The sequence below is a fragment of the Delphinapterus leucas genome, chromosome 21, assembly GCF_059928025.1.
Source record: "Delphinapterus leucas isolate spDelLeu-1000000601 "Yukka" chromosome 21, BTC_Dleu_Yukka2, whole genome shotgun sequence".
Classification (NCBI taxonomy): Eukaryota; Metazoa; Chordata; class Mammalia; order Artiodactyla; family Monodontidae; genus Delphinapterus; species Delphinapterus leucas.
The window spans coordinates 25,747,676-25,765,007 of NC_143149.1; the positions used below are offsets into that span (position 1 = coordinate 25,747,676).

At 39.8% G+C, this 17,332-nt stretch overlaps 1 protein-coding gene across 4 annotated transcripts in view; it reads right to left on the minus strand.

The window, feature by feature from the left end:
• POFUT3 (protein O-fucosyltransferase 3) overlaps positions 1-17,332 on the minus strand; it is a 124,768-nt gene that overhangs the window by 24,774 nt on the left and 82,662 nt on the right. The gene's annotated exons all lie outside the window — the stretch shown is intronic.

The window sequence follows — 17,332 nt, forward strand, 5'->3', positions numbered from 1 at the left end:
GTCACAGACTTGAAGAGTCTAAGGCGACATGAGGAGTGATTACAGTCTGGTATCCTGGATCTGATCCTGGAATAGACCAAGGATATGAGTGGAGAAGCTGGTGAAATAGGACTGAAGTCTGTAGTTCAGTTCCTAGTAGTATTAACAGTCAATATTAGTTTCTCAGTGTTGACAAATGTGCCATGGTTATGTAAAATGTTAACATTAGAGGAAGCCAGGTGAAGAGAATTCAGGAACTTTGTACTATCTTTGTAACTCTTCTGTCAATCTAAAATCATTTCAAAATTTAAAGTTTTTTTTTAAGCCAATAACAAAATGCCTTCAAAATTCTGAGAAAAACTGATGACCACTGTAATAGTTTACATTCAGCTAAACTATAGCTTAAATATTAAAATAAAATGAAGACATTTCAGGCAACCCCCATACACCAGGAAGCTATATGAGGATACAATCAACCCACAAAAGAGGGAAAGCTAAGAAAAAAGGAAGAAAGCATACAGGAAACAGAAGTGTCAACACAACAGAAAAAGACAAGGAGATTCCCAAAATGCTGGGGAAGGGAGATCTCAGGCTGATGTTCTACACAGTGTAGAGGGCAGCCAGACGTATTGATGTACGTCAGAAGGCTCCGGGAGAGATTTACTCAGCAAGATGAAATGAACTGGATGCCTGGTATAGCTGAATGTCTTCAAAGGAGATTTAAACAATCAACAAGGATTGAATTAGTGATTAAAATTTTAAAATAAACAAGTAAGAAATAAGACAAGTATTAACTAGAAGGAAACCAAAAGCTGTACAAAGGGAAACAAATCATAATATACTACATTGCTCGTATCTATAATCAGAGAAACACTGAATAAAAAATTAGTGTATAAAGCATGTTATTTAGAAACATTGAGTAATAACCAAAATAATTAGCTAACTATGGTGATTAGTGGCTGCTTCTAGGGAAGGAGAAAAGGGAAAAGAAATAGAAGACTTTTTTTAAAAACTAACTTTGCAGAACTATTTGATACTTTAACCTATGCACATGTACATCTTTTTCAAAAAAAATTTTTTTTCTAATGTGAAGATAGTAGGGTTTCGGGGGTGGAGTCAAGATTGCGGACTAGGAGGATACGGAATTCACATCCTCGCACAACCAGGGCACCTACCAGGCACCAGTGGGCGACCACGGACACCTAAGGGGACGGGAGGAACCCCCAGTGACCGGGTAGTACGTGGAATGTTGGGGGGAATGAGGGGGGAGGAGAAGTGGAGGCGGGACGGGACTGGAGCCCCTGAGGGGTGGCTGGGGGAGGGGAAGGGATCCGACACTGAAGGGGTAAATTGGGGGACCATTGGGAGGGCAGAGGATCAGAAGGGAGCATGGACAGGTCTCCCCCGCCCACTTGGGCCCCCGGGAGCCTGCTGAGATCCTGGGCCTGATCTTCTGCCCACTGAGGCCTCCTCCAGCCGCATGGGTCCTGAGGGAGTGGGAGGGAGGGAAGGGGGAGCAAAAGTAAAGGCCAGACCTCAGGGACCTGGCACCCCTGGGGGCGGCTGGGGGAGGGGAGGAGTTCCTACACCCAGCGGGATCCACCCACAGTTAGGGGTCCAGTGGGGACAGGGGAGACGCTGGCGGAGACCCCTGAGGTGTGGCGTGGAGGAACAGAAGGAAACGTGGCTAGCGCTTTCCCTGTCCACGTAGGCACCGGGGAGCCTCTTGGGCTACCGGGCCTAATCCTCTGCCCGCAGAGCCTTCCTGCTGCCTGCAGAGCCCAAGCCCCACCACTACCCCCCCACCCAGGGCCTTAACTCCAAACTCCGGAACTCCACACTTCCGAGGTCCCGCTTTGGATCTGCTGCGTCTCCCCTTCTGCACAGGTCCTAGGCAGGGGCCCCACCCTATGCTTGAATGTTGCCACGCCCAGGCTCAAATGTCACCACCCCAGACTAGGTCCCGCCCCTACCTAACTTCCACCCCTGCCTAAACTCCACCCCCCATAGCCAAGGCTTTTTTTTTCTTTTTTCCTCTTTTAGATTAGGGTTCTGTTTTACCTTGCTGTTGATTCATTTATATTTTTATGTTTTCTAATAAATCTTTTATTTTTCTAATTTTATTCTATTCTTTATACTTTGTTATTGTTCTGCTCCTTTTGGCTTGTTTCCCCCCCCCTTTTTTTTTCTTTTTTCTGTTGTGGTTTTGTTTTACCTTGTTGCAGTTGTTTAAATTATATTCTTATTATTCCTAATATATTTTTTATCTTTTAAATTTTATTTTGTTTTTTATTCTTTGTAAATTATACTGCTTTTGACTGTGCCATGCAGCTTGCAAGATCTTGGTTCCCATGCTGGAGGTCGGGCCCGAGCTCCTGTGGTAGGAGCTCTGAGTCCAAACCACTGGACTAACAGAGAACCTCAGACCCCAGGGAATATTAATCAGAGTGAGGCCTCCCAGAGGTGCTCATATCAGCACCAAGACCTGGCTCTATCCAACTGCCTGCAAACTCCAGTGCTGGACGTCTCAGGCCAAACAACCAGCAAGACAGGAATACAGCCCCACCCATAGAAAAAAATATATATATATATACAACAAAAAAATAAGTTACAGATGAGGAAGCAAGGTAAAAACCTAAAAGACCAAATAAATGAAGACGAAATAGGCCACCTACCTGAAAAAGAAATCAGAGTAATGATAGTAAAGATGATCCAAAATCTCAGAAACAGAATGGAGAATACAAGAAACATTTCACAAGGATCTAGAAGAACTAAAGAGCAAACAAACAGTGATGAACAACACAATAACTGAAATTAAAAACACTCTAGAGGAATCAATAACAGGATAAATGAGGCAGAAGAACGGATAAGTGAGCTGGAAGATAAAAAGGTGGAAATAACTGCCAAGGAGCAGAGTAAAGAAAAAAGAATGAAAAGAATTGAAGACAGTCTCAGAGACCTCTGGGACAATAGTAAACGCACCAACATTTGAATTATAGGGGTCCCAGAAGAAGAAGAGAAAAAGAAAGTGTCTGAGAAAATATTTGAAGAGATTACAGTTGAAAACGTCCTTAACATGGGAAAGGAAATAGTCACACAAGTCCAGGAAGCACAGAGAGTTCCATACAGGATAAACCCTAGGAAAAACACGCCAAGACACATATTAATCAAACTAACAAAAATTAAATTCAAAGAAAACATATTAAAAGCAGCAAGGGAAAAACAAAACATAACATACAAAGGAATCCCCGTAAGGTTAACAGCTGATCTTTTAGCAGAAACTCTGCAAGCCAGAAGGGAGTGGCAGGACATATTTAAAGTGATGAAAGGGAAAAACCCACCACCAAGATTACTCTACTCAACAAGGATCTCGTTCAGATTCGATGGAGAAATCTAAAGCTTTACAGACAAGCAAAACCTACAAGAATTCAGCACCACAAAACCAGCTTTACAACAAATGCTAAAGGAACTTCTCTAAGTGGGAAACACAAAAGAAAAGACAGACAAAAACAAACCTAAGTCAATTAAGAAAATGGTAATAGAAACATACATATCAATAACCACCTTGAATGTAAAACGGATTAAATGCTCCAGCCAAAAGACAAAGACTGGTTGAATGGAAACAAAAATGAGACCGTTATATATGCTGTCTACAAGAAACCGGCTTCAGACCTAGGGACACATACAGACTGAAAGTGAGGAGATGGAAAAAGATATTCCATGCAAATGGAAATCACAAGAAAGCTGGAGTAGCAATACTCGTTTCAGATAAAATAGACTTTAAAATACAGAATGTTACAAGAGATAAGGAAGGACATTACATAATGATCAAGGGATCAATCCAAGAAGAAAACATAACAATTGTAAATATTTATGCACCCAAAATAGGACCACCTCAATACATAAGGGAAATGCTAACAGCCATAATAGGAGAAATCAACAGTAACACAATAATAGTGGGGGACTTTAACACCTCACTTACACCAATGGACAGATCATCCAGACAGAAAATTAATAAGGAAACACAAGCTTCAAATGACACAACAGACCAGATAGATTTAACTGATATTTATAGGACATTCCATCTGAAAACAGCAGATTATGCTTTCTTCTCAAGTGCACATGGAACATTATCCAGAATAGATCACATCTTGGGTCACAAATCAAGCCTTGGAAAATTTAAGAAAACTGAAATCATATCAAGCATCTTTTCCAACCACAAAGCTATGAGATTGGGCTTCCCTGGTGGCGCAGCGGTTGAGAGTCCGCCTGCCGATGCAGGGGATGCGGGTTCGTGCCCCAGTCTGGGAAGATCCCACATGCCATGAAGCGGCTAGGCCCGTGAGCTACGGCTGTTGAGCCTGCGTGTCCGGAGCCTGTGCTCCACAATGGGAGAGGCCACAACAGCGAGAGGCTCACGTACTGCAAAAAAAAAAAGCTATGAGATTAGAAATCAATCACAGGAAAAAAACAGGAAAAAACACAAATATATGGAAGCTAGACAGTGCACTGCTAAATAACCAAGAGATCACTGAAGAAATCAAAGAGGAAATAAAAGAATACCTAGAAACAGATGACAATGAAAACATGATGAACCAAAACCTATGGGAAGCAGCAAAAGCAGTTTCAAGAAGGAAGTTCATAGCAATTCAAGCTCACCTCAAGGAACAAGAAAAAATTCAAATAAACAATCTAACCTTACACCTAAAGCAACTAGAAAAAGAAGAACAAAGAAAACCCGAAGTTAGTAGAAAGAAAGAAATCACAGAGATTAGAGCAGAAATAAATGAAAAAGAAACAAATAAAACAATAGCAAAGATCAATAAAAATAAAAGCTGGTTCTTTGAGACAATAAACAAAATTGATAAAACTTTAGCCAGACTCATCAAGAAAAAAAGGGAGAGGATTCAAATCAATACAATTAAAATGAAAAAGGAGAGATTACAACTGACACTGCAGAAATATAAAAGATCATGAGACTACTACAAGAAGCTCTATGCCAATAAAATGGACAACCTGGAAGAAATAGACAAATTCTTGGAAAAGTACAACCTTCCAAGATTGAAACAGGAAGAATTAGAAAATATAAACAGACCAATCACATGTAATGAAATTGAAACCATAATTAAAAATCTTCCAACAAACAAAAGTCCAGGACCAGGTGGCTTCACAGGCAAATTCTATCAAACATTTAAAGAAGAGTTAATACCTATCCTTCTCAAACTCTTCCAAAAAATTGCAGAGTAAGGAAAACTCCAAAACTCATGCTACAAGGTCCCCATCACCCTGATACCAAAACCAGAAGAAGATATCACAAAAAAAGAAAATTATAGACCAATATCACTGATGAACATAGATGCAAAAATCCTGAACAAAATACTAGCAAACAGAATCCGACAATGCATTAAAAGGATCATACACCAAGATCAAGTGGGATTTATCCCAGGGATGCAAGGATTCTTCAATATATACAAAACAATCAATGTGATACACCATATTAACAAATTAAAGAATAAAAACCAGGGCTTCCCTGGTGGCACAGTGGTTGAGAGTCCGCCTGCCGATGCAGGGGACATGGGTTCATGCCCCGGTCCGGGAAGATCCCACATGCCGTGCAGCGGCTGGGCCCGTGAGCCATGGCCGCTGAGCCTGCGTGTCCGGAGCCTGTGCTCTGCAACGGGAGAGGCCACAACAGTGAGAGGCCCGCGTACCGCAAAAGAAAAAAAAAAAAAAAAAGAATAAAAACCATATGATCATCTAAATAGATGCAGAAAAAGCTTTTGACACAATTCAACACCCATTTATGATAAAAACTCTCCAGAAAATGGGCATAGAGGGAGCCCACCTCAACATAATAAAAACCATATACGACAAACCCACAGCAAACATCATTCTTGATGGTGAAAAACTGAAAGCATTTCCTCTAAGATCAGGAACAAGACAAGGATGTCCACTCACGCCATTATTATTCAACATAGTACTGGAAGTCCTAGCCACAGCAATCAGAGAAGAAAAAGAAATAAAAGGAATACAAATTGGAAAAGAAGAAGTAAAACTGTCACTGTTTGCCAATGACATGATACTAAACATAGAAAATCCTAAAGATGCCACCATAAAACTACTAGAACTAATCAGTGAATTTGGTAAGGTTGCAGGATACAAAATTAATGCACAGAAATCTCTTGCATTCCTATACACTAACAACGAAAGATCAGAAAGGGAAATTAAGGAAACAATCCCATTTACCGTCACAACAAAAAGAATAAAATACCTAGGAATAAACCTACCTAAGTAGGCAAAAGACCTGTACTCAGAAAATTATAAAACACTGATGAAAGAAATCCAAGATAACATAAGCAGATGGAGAGATATACCATGTTCTTGGATTGGAAGAATCAATATTGTGAAAATGACTATACTACCCAAAGCAATCTACAGGTTCAATTCAATCCCTATCAAATTACCAATGGCATTTTTCACAGAACTAGAACCAGAAATTTTACAATTTGTATGAGAACACAAAAGACCCTGAACAGCCAAAGCAATCTTAAGAAAGAAAAACGGAGCTGGAGAAATCAGGCTCCCTGACTTCACACTATACTACAAAGCTACAGTAATCAAGACAATATGGTACTGGCACAAAAACAGAAATATAGATCAATGGAACAGGATAGAAAGCCCAGAGATAAACCCATGCACATATGGTCACATTACCTTTGACAAAGGAGGCAAGATGGAGAAAAGACAGCCTCTTCAGTAAGTGGTACTGGGGAAAATGGACAGCTACATGTAAAAGAATGAAATTAGAACACACCCTAATACCATATACAAAAATAAACTCAAAATGGATTAAAGACCTAAGTGTAAGGCCAGACACTATAAAACTCTTAGAGGAAAACATAGGAAGAACACTCTATGACATAAATCACAGCAAGATCCTTTTTGACCCACCTCCTAGAGAAATGGAAACAAAAACAAAAATAAACAAATGGGACCTAATGAAACTTAAAAGCTTCTGCACATCATAGGAAACCATAAACAAGATGAAAAGACAACCCTCAGAATGGGAGAAAATATTTGCAAATGAAGCAACTGACAAAGGATTAATCTCCAAAATATACAAGCAGCTCATGCAGCTCAATATCACAAAAACAACCAACCCAATCCAAAAATGGGCAGAAGACCTAAACAGACATTTCTCTAAAGAAGACATACAGATGGCCAACAAATACATGAAAAGACGCTTAACATCACTAATCATTAGAGAAATGCAAATCAAAACTACAATGAGGTATCACCTCACACCAGTCAGAATGGCCATTATCAAAAAATCTAGAAACAATAAATGCTAGAAAGGGTGTGGTGAAAAGGGAACCCTCCTGCACTGTTGGTGGGAATGTAAATTGATACAGCCGCTGTGGAAAACAGTATGGAGGTTCTTTAAAAAACTAAAACTAGAACTACCATACGACCCAGCAATCCCACTACCAGGCATATACCCTGAGAAAACCATAATTCAAAAAGAGTCATGTACCACAATGTTCACTGCAGTACTATTTACAATAGCCAGGACATGGAAGCAACCTAAGTGTCCATCGACAGATGAATGGATAAAGAAGATGCAGCACATATATATACACAATGGAATATTACTCAGCCATAAAAAGGAATGAAATTGAGTTATTTGTAGTGAGGTGGATGGACCTAGAGTCTGTGATACAGAGTGAAGTAACTCAGAAAGAGAAAAACGAATACCATATGCTAACGCATATATATGGAGTTTTAAAAAGCGGTACTGATGAACCAAGTGGCAGGGCAGGAATAAAGACGCATATGTAGAGAATGGACTTGAGAGCACAGAGGGGAAGGGTTAAGCTGGGATGAAGGGCTTCCCTGGTAGTGCAGTGGTTAAGAATCTGCCTGCCAATGCAGGGGACACAGGTTCGAGCCCTGGCCTGGGAAGATCCCACATGCCACAGAGCAACTAAGCCCATGCACCACAACTACTGAGCTTGAGCTCTAGAGCCCGCAAGCCACAACTACTGAGCCCACGTGCCACAACTACTGAAGCCTGCACGCCTAGAGCCTGTGCTCCACAACAAGAGAAGCCACGACAATGAGAAGCCCGCACACTGCAACGAAGAGTAGCCCCTGCTCACCGCAACTAGAGAAAGCCTGCACACAGCAACGAAGACCCAACACAGCCAAAAATAAAGAAAGAAATAAATTTATTTTTAAAAAAAGCTGGGGTGAAGTGAGAGAGTAGCACTGACATATATACACTACCAAGTGTAAAATGGATGGCTAGTGGGAAGCTGCTGCATGGCACAGTGAGATCTGCTCAGTGCTTTGTGACGACCTAGAGGGATGGGATAGGGAGGGTGGGAGGGAGGCGCAAGTGAGAGGGTATATGGGGATATATGTATACATATAGCTGATTCACTTTGTTGTACAACAGAAACTAACACAACATTGTAAAGCATTTATGCTCCAATAAAGATGTGAAAAAAAAAGATAGTAGGGTTTATAATGTGTCAGGTTTGTAATGATTAGACTCTTCATACATACTAAATTTAGAAAGCAGAGCAGAAAAACCAATCTGAAATAGAACAATGTAGGTGCCTACCTGCGGTTGGATAAGCATATTCTCTTTCCTTAAAACTCCAATAGGAAACATATGAGAAGACACTAAAGGTGTTTAGCCTGAAAAAGAGATGACTTTGAGTGAACGTAAAGCTTGTTTTGAAACATCTGTAGGGACTATAGGGGACTTCCCTGGTGGTCCAATGGTTAAGAATCCACCTTCCAATGCAGGGGACGCAGGTTCTATCTCTGGTCAGGGAACGAAGATCCCACACGCTGCAGGGCAGCTAAGCTGGCGCACGGCAACTACTGAGCACGCGGGCCACAACTGGAGAGCCCACACACCACAGCAGTGGATCCCACATGCCACAATGAAGATCCCACGTGCCACCTTGAGTTACACACCGATTCCTTGACCAAATCACTGAAGCCAGGAGGAGACAGGTACCTGCCTCCTGACCAATTGTGGTGACCAGGAAAGTAAGGCCACACATAATGACACCTCCCTTTCTAATTACATGTCTAGAAGAGTAAGGCAGAAGCAGAATCCGAGGAGAAGGGGCAGTTCTGTCCCAGAAGACAGGAAGAGTGCTAGGCAGATAAAATAAACGTTCCTACATACACAAGTGAGAATCCGAGTTAGCTGGGAGAACATTTTAAAATTAAACAGCGAATCTTGCTATCTTTCCACATGTGGTAAATTGAGAGGTGAACATGTGTCTTCTGAAAGAGCTTTCTGGGAGTTTATGATAGGTATCCTAACCCCGGAGAAGCCACTCTTATATAATGGTGTGTTACTTGTGTAACAAGTGTGTGTGTAACTAGGCACCACAGGCCCAAGGGTAATAATAGGGAAATAAATAAAAGCATAGATCCACCAAATCAAACTTTAAATAAATAAAATAAGTTAATGTGAAAAAAAAAAGATCCCACGTGCTGCAACTAAGACCCGATGCAGCCAAAAAAATTTTTTTAATAAATAAATATATTTTTTTAAATGTGTGGGTGTACATGTTCCTGTAAATAAATAAATAAATAAATAAAAATAAAGGGACTATAGGTGGAAGAGTGAACTAACTTGTTTGGTAGAGCATGAAGGGTAGAGTTGCCTAAATCCTCCCTTCTCTTGAGCACTACTGACAGATGGTCATAGAGTTTGGCTTCCAAGAGCCTGAAACTAGAGTAAGGATTCTTTACCAAGACAAAATTGTGCACAGAAAACCAGAACACAAACCCAAATAGCAAACCATTAGGAAATGCTAAGATTTACAATCTGGGAAGTCTAAACACCAACTGAAAGTTCAAAGGATCAGAAGCAGGCTCAAAATTGGGGTTACTATATCCAGAGTCCATGGTTGGGTGGAGACTGTATTTGGAGCAAGACCACAATCAAATAAGGAGGACCCCAAGCAATTCTGGAAAGGCCATTGCTCACCTTTATTGACTGATGGGTACAGACGCAAGGCTGTATCTCACTGAACTAGAGCCAGAAGCAGGTAGCTAAGAATGAACTATAGAAGGGGAAGTCTGGGTTCAATATAAAGACAAATATAACTGTCAAAACTAACAAAAGATAAAATTTGCTACCCTAAAAAATAATGAAGTTGCCAGCACTGGGAATGTTCCAACATAAATTAGTGGATGACTTGTCCATGATACTTGAATCATCAGTCAGCTGGAAGCTGTACCGACCACATAACTTCAGTGGCCTTCCCAGCCCTGACCTTGCATAGCTTTCTACGTGAGAGTCAGTAGTAATACTCTCTTTCCTTGCCTGCCCACTCAAAGTTCTCCCAACAGTATAGGATAAAGTTCCATCTGAGGTGACGTCATAGAGAAAAGAAGCTTGTGAAATGGACTCTTTAAACTCTAGTGTTCTTCCAGAAATATTTCACAGTGTGACCTGAAGGAAGTGTGTCTGAGGAAATGGTTATGACATGTTTAGAAGTGACTAGCTTTCAGCATCCTAAATTGCCTTTCCAGAGGAGGTCCTGGGCAGAAAAACAAGCTGTTCCTAAAGTACAATGAATAAATATTTTGCCTCCAAGGAGAATATGGCTATTTTAACAATAAGGAAAAAGTCAGGTAATCTACAAATTCATAACTTTCCTTGAGTTCATCGGGGAACCGAGATCACAACAACCAAATAAACTAAATCCCAAAGAGTGATATGCCCCTCCAAGGAAAGATGGATACAGGTTCTATTTCACCTTTGGCGGAACACAGGAGAATGAGGTGGCTACCACACAGGTAACAAGAAATCAACTAAAATTTTAACAAATCCTTAAAGGTATGGGCTACCATGTCAGTTTGGAATAGCTGGGAGTTTGCACCAAAAAAGAGCTCAAACTCACTCAAAAGCTCTTTTCCATGGACCTCCATCAGATGCCCAGGAAGAAGACTGGGGCCAGGGCAGGACCCTGGAAACAGGTCCCCTCCTTGGCCCAGTGCAGGGAGGGAGACATTCAGGAAGCCCCTTCCATCTACCCAGATTCTTCCCTCACAAAGAGAAAAAGCCTTAAGACACTGAGGAAGCAGGAGCAAGGGGAAAATCTACCCTTCCCCCATGCAAAATTCATCTGTCTCATGGTTTGAGGGAGGCTGGAAACTACTTTAGGCCTAGGATCCTACCGTGATACCAAAGGTCTCCTACCCCTGAGAGGGACACAAAATTCTTTCCCATCCAAACCAACCCCAGATAAAAGGCAAGGTTTGGCTGCCATATGGAGAGACAAGAACAATGAGAAAGCTTCACTCCTGAGGTCCAGGAATGCAAAGCCTGTCTAAGCCTGAGGCTGTCAAGATAACAAAGAACACACCCTGCCCACACCATGAGCCTACCACTAAGTAGCAGGCAACAGCAATTTACGGCCGATGGAGGCGCAAGAGCATGGAGACCTCCTCTGGGACTCAGCAATGCAGGAACTGCCAAGAGCTGAGGGTAGGGGAGAAATGCTGAGAAAAACTATTTAGTCCCAGGTCCCACTGAAAGCAGAGGTAATTATTATAATTATCAATAATAATATTTAATTATTATTATAAATACTGGAATAATTTGAAGTTGTGGAGCACTAAAGGTAACAGTAGCAACACAGAAAAAGAGGCATGCCCATTTCTGAGAATAAATGTTATTTCCCTCAGTCTCTGTACTTCCGTACATCACGTCCAGCAATCAATCAAAAATCATGAGACTGGGCTTCCCTGGTGGTGCACTGGTTGAGAGTCCGCCTGCCGATGCAGGGGACACGGGTTCGTGCCCCAGTCCGGGAAGATCCCACATGCTGCGGAGCGGCTAGGCCCGTGAGCCATGGCCGCTGAGCCTGCGTGTCCGGAGCCTGTGCTCCGCAATGGGAGAGGCCACAGCAGTGAGAGGCCCGCATACCGAAAAAAAAAAAAAATCATGAGACATATTAAACAACAACAACACTGTCAAGAAAAAGCAAGCAACAGAACCAGACTCAAGGATGACTCAGGTGTTGGAACAATCAGGCAGGAATTTTAAAATAACTATCATTAATATGTCAAAGAATACAGTGGAAAAGGTAGACAACCGGCATGAATATAAGGGGAATTTCAGCAGAGAGATGTAATATAAATAAGAGTCAAATGGAAATGGTAGGATTCAGCAGCTTAAGAGATACTGAATTAGGTGATCTCTGAGCTACTTTTAACCCTAACATTCTATGATTCTAAGACCACCACTTCAATAAAGTAAGAGAAGAAAAATCAAAATAATGAAATGGATGGTTTACATGGAGAAAACATGAGGCAACTGGTAATCGCACACTTGGAATTGTTCCCTCACATCTTCAATTTAAAATAGTTTTAAAAATGAGAAATTACTATACATACCTTTGGTTAGAAAGTAAATTCTATTAACCTAAATACAGACTGTCTCCTTTGTTTATTTTATTTTTTTAATAGATCTTTATTGAAGTATAATTGCTTCACAATACTGTGTTAGTTTCTTTTGCACAACAAAGCGAATTAGCCATATGCATACACATGTCCCCGTATCCCCTCCCACTTGAGCCTCCCTCCCACCCTCCCTATCCCACCCATCTAGGTCATGGCAAAGCACCGAGCTGATCTCCCTGTGCTATGCTGCTGCTTCTCACCAATTACTTTACATTCTGTAGTGTATATATGTCGATGCCACTCTCACTTTGCTCCAGCTTCGCCCTCCCACCCCATGTCCTCAAGTCCATTTTCCATGTCTACCTCTTTATCCCTGCCATGCAACTAGGTTCATCAGTACCAATTTTTTTTTTAAGATTACATATATGCGTTAGCATACGGTATTTGTTTTTCTCTTTCTGACTTATTTCACTCTGTATAACAGACTCTAGGTCCATCCACCTCACGACAAATAACTCAATTTCATTTCTTTTTATGGCTGAATAATATTCCATTGTATGTATGTGCCGCATCTTCTTTATCCATTCATCTGTCGATGGACACTTAGGTTGCTTCCATGTCCTGGCTATTGTAAATAGAGCTGCAATGAACATTGTGGTACATGACTCTTTTTGAATTATGGTTTTCTCAGGGTACATGCCCAGTAGTGGGATTGCTGGGTCATATCGTAGTTCTATTTTTAGTTTTTTAAGCAACCTCCATACTGTTCTCCATAGTGGCTGTATCAGTTTACATTCCCACCAACAGTGCAGGAGGGTGCCCTCTTCACCACACCCTTTCCAGCATTTATTGTTTCTAGATTTTTTGATAATGGCCATTCTGACTGGCAAAAGGTGATACCTCACTGTAGTTTTGATTTGCATTTCTCTAATAATTAGTGATGTTGAGCACCTTTTCATGTGCCTCTTGGCCATCTGTATGTCTTCCTTGGTGAAATGTCTATTTAGGTCTTCTGCCCATTTTTTAACTGGATTGTTTGTTTTTTTGATATTGAGCTCTATGAGCTTTTTGTATATTTTGGAGATTAATCCTGTGTCAGTTGCTTCGTTTGCAAATATATTCTCCCATTCTGAGGGTTGTCTTTTTGTCTTGTTTATGGTTTCCTTTGCTGTGCAAAAGCTTTTAAGTTTAATTAAGTCCCATTTGTTTATTTTTGTTTTTATTTCCATTACTCAAGGAGGGGGGTCAAAAAAGATTTTCCTGTGGTTTATGTCAAAGAGTGTTTTTCCTATGTTTTCCTCTAAGAGTTTTATAGTGTTCAGAACTTGAGTCTTTAATCCATTTGGAGTTTATTTTTGTGTATGGTGTTAGGTAGTATTCTAATTTCATTCTTTTACATGTAGCTGTCCAGTTTTCCCAGCACCACTTATTGAAGAGGCTTGTCTTTTCTCCATTGTATGTTATTGCCTCCTTTGTCGTAAATTAGGTGCCCATATGTGCGTGGGTTTAACTCTGGGCATTCTATTCTGTACCATTGATCTATATTTCTGTTTTTGTGTCAGTACCATACTGTCTTGATTACTGTAACTTTGTGGTACAGTTTGAAGTCGGGGAGCCTGATTCCTCCAAATCCGTTTTTCTTTCTCAAGATTACTTTGGCTATTTGGGGTCTTGTGTGTTTCCATACAAATTGTAAAATGTTTTGTTCTAATTCTATGAAGAATGCCATTGGTAGTTTGATAGGGATTGCACTGAATCTGTAGATAGCTTTGGGTACTATAGTCATTTTCACAATATTGATTCTTCCAATCCAAGAACATGGTATATCTCTCCATCTGTTTATGTCATCTTTCATTTCTTTCATCAATGTTTTATAGTTTTCTGAGTACAAGTCTATTGCCTCCTTAGACAGGATTATTCCTAGGTATTTTATTCTTTTTGTTGCAATGGTAAATGGGAGTGTTTCCTTAATTTCTCTTTCTGATTTTTCATTGTTGGTGTATAGGAATGCCAGAGATTTCTGTGCATTAATTCTGTATCCTGCAAACTTACCAAATTCACTGATTAGTTCTAGTAGTTTTCTGGTGGCATCTTTGGGATTCTCTACGTATAGTATCATGTCATCAGCAAACAGTGACAGTTTTACTTCTTCTTTTCCTATTTGTATTCCTTTTATTTCTTTTTCTTCTCTGTTTTCTGTGGCTAGGACTTCCAAAACTATGTTTAATAAGAGTGGCGAGAGTGGACATCTTTGTCTTGTTCCTGATCTTAGAGGAAATGCTTTCAGTTTTTCACCACTGAGTATGATGCTTGCGGTGGATTTGTCATATACGGCCTTTATTATGTTGAGGTAGGTTCCCTCTATGCCTATTTTCTGGAGAGTTTTTATCATAAATGGGTGTTGAATTTTGTCAAAAGCTTTTTCTGCATCTACTGAGAGGATCATATGTTTTTTATCCTTAATTTGTTAATACGGTGTATCACATTGATTGATTTGTGTATACTGAAGAATCCCTGCAACACTGGGATAAACCCCACTTGATCATTTTGTATGATCCTTTTAATGTGCTGTTGGATTCTGTTTGCTAGTATTTTGTTCAGGACTTTTGCATCTATGTTCATCAGTGATATTGGTCTATAATTTTCTTCTTTTGTGATATCTTTGTCTGGTTTGGGTATCAGGGTGATGGTGGCTTCGTAGAATGAATTTGGGAGTGTTTCTCCCTCTGCAATTTTTTGGAAGAGTTTGAGATTGATTGGTGTTAGCTCTTCTCTAAATGTTTGATAGAATTCACCTGTGAAGCTATCTGGTCCTGGACACTTGTTTGTTGCAAGAGTTTTCATTACAGTTCCAATGTCATTACTTGTGATAGGTCTGTTTATATTTTCTAATTCGTCCTGGTTCAGTCTTGGAAAATTGTACCTTTCCAAGACTTTGTCCATTTCTTTGTGGTTTTCCATTTTATTGGCATATAGTTGTTTGTAGTAGTCTCTTATAACCCTCTGTATTTCTGCAGTGTCAGTTGTGATTTTTTTTCATTTCTAATTTTATTGATTTGCATCCTCTCCCTTTTTTTCTTGATGAGTCTGGCTAAGGGTTTGTCAATTTTGTTTATCTTCTCTAAGAACCAGCTTTTATTTTTATTCATCTTTGCTATTGTTTTCTTCATTTCTATTTCATTTATTTCTGCTCTGATCTTTATGATTTCTTTCATTCTACTGACTTTGGGTTTTCTTTGTTCTTCTTTCTCTAATTGTTTTAAGTGTAGGGTTTGATTGTTTATTTGAGGTTTTTCTTGTTTCTTGAGGTGAGACTGTATTGCTATAAACTGCCCTCTTAGAACTGCTTTTGCTGTGTCCCATAGGTTTTGGGTCATCGTGTTTTCATTATCATTTGTTTCTAAGTATTTTTTTACTTCTTCTTTGATTTCTTCAGTGATCTCTTAGTTATTTAGTAGTGCACTGTTTAGCCTCCATGTATTTGTGTTTTTTACAGTTTTTTTCCTGTAATTGATTTCCAAGCTCATAGCATTGTGGTCAGAAAAGATGCTTGATATGATTTCAATTTTATTAAATTTTCTGAGGCTTGATTTGTGACCCAAGGTGTGATCTATCCTGGAGAATGTTCCATGTGCACTTGAGAAGAAAGTGTATTCTGCCACTTTTAGGTGGAATGTTCTATAAATATCGATTAGATCTATCTGCTCTATTGTGTCACTTAAAGCTTTTGTTTCCTTATTTATTTTCTGTTTGGATGATCTGTCCATTGGTGTAAGTGGGGTGTTAAAGTCCCCTACTATTATTGTGTTACTGTTGATTTCTCCGTTCATGGTTGTTAGCATGTATTGAGGTGCTCCTATGTTGTGTACATAAACATTTATAATTGTTATAGCTTCTTCTTGGATTGATCCTTTGATCATTATGTAGTGCCCCTCTTTATCTCTTGTAAGAGTCTTTATTTTAAAGTCTATTTTATCTGATATGAGTATTGCTACTCCAGCTTTCTTTTGATTTCCATTTGCATGGAATATCTTTTTCCATCCCTTCATTTTCAGTCTGTATGTGTCCCTAGGTCTGAAGTGGGTCTCTTGTAGACAGCATATATGTGGGTCTTGTTTTTGTATCCATTCAGCCAGTCTGTGTCTTTTTGTTGGGGCATTTAATCCATCTACATTCAAGGTGATTATCGATATGTATGTTCCTATTACCATTTTCTTAATTGTTTTGGGTTTGTTTTTGTGGGTCTTTTTTTCTCTTGTGTTTCCCACTTAGAGAAGTTCCTTTAGCATTTGTTGTAAAGCTGGTTTTGTGGTGCTGAATTCTCTTAGCTTTTGCTTGTCTGAAAAGCTTTTGACTTCTCCAACGAATCTGAATGAGATCCTTGCTGGGTAAAGTAATCTTGGTTGTAGGTTTTTCTCTTTCATTACTTTAAATATGTCCTGCCACTTCCTTCTGGCCTGCAGAGTTTCTGCTGAAAAATCAGCTGTTAACCTTATGGGGGTTCCTTTGTATGTTATTTTTTGTTTTTCCCTTGTTGTTATCAATATTTTTTCTTTGAATTTAACTTTTGTTAGTTTGATTAATATGTGTCTTGGTGTGTTTTTCCTTGGGTTTATCCTGTATGGGACTCTCTGCTCTTCCTGGACTTGGGTGATTATTTCCTTTCTCATGTTAGGGAAGTTTTCAACTATAATCTCTTCAAATATTTCCTCAGATCTCTCTTTTTCTCTTCTTCTTCTGGGACCCCTATAATTCGAACGTTGGTGAGTTTATTGTTGTCCCAGAGGTCTCTGAGACTGTCTTCAATTCTTTTCATTCTTTTTTCTTTTTTCTGCTCCTTGGCAGTTATTTCCACCATTTTGTCTTCCAGCTCACTTATCTGTTCTTCCTCAGTTATTCTGTTATTGATTCC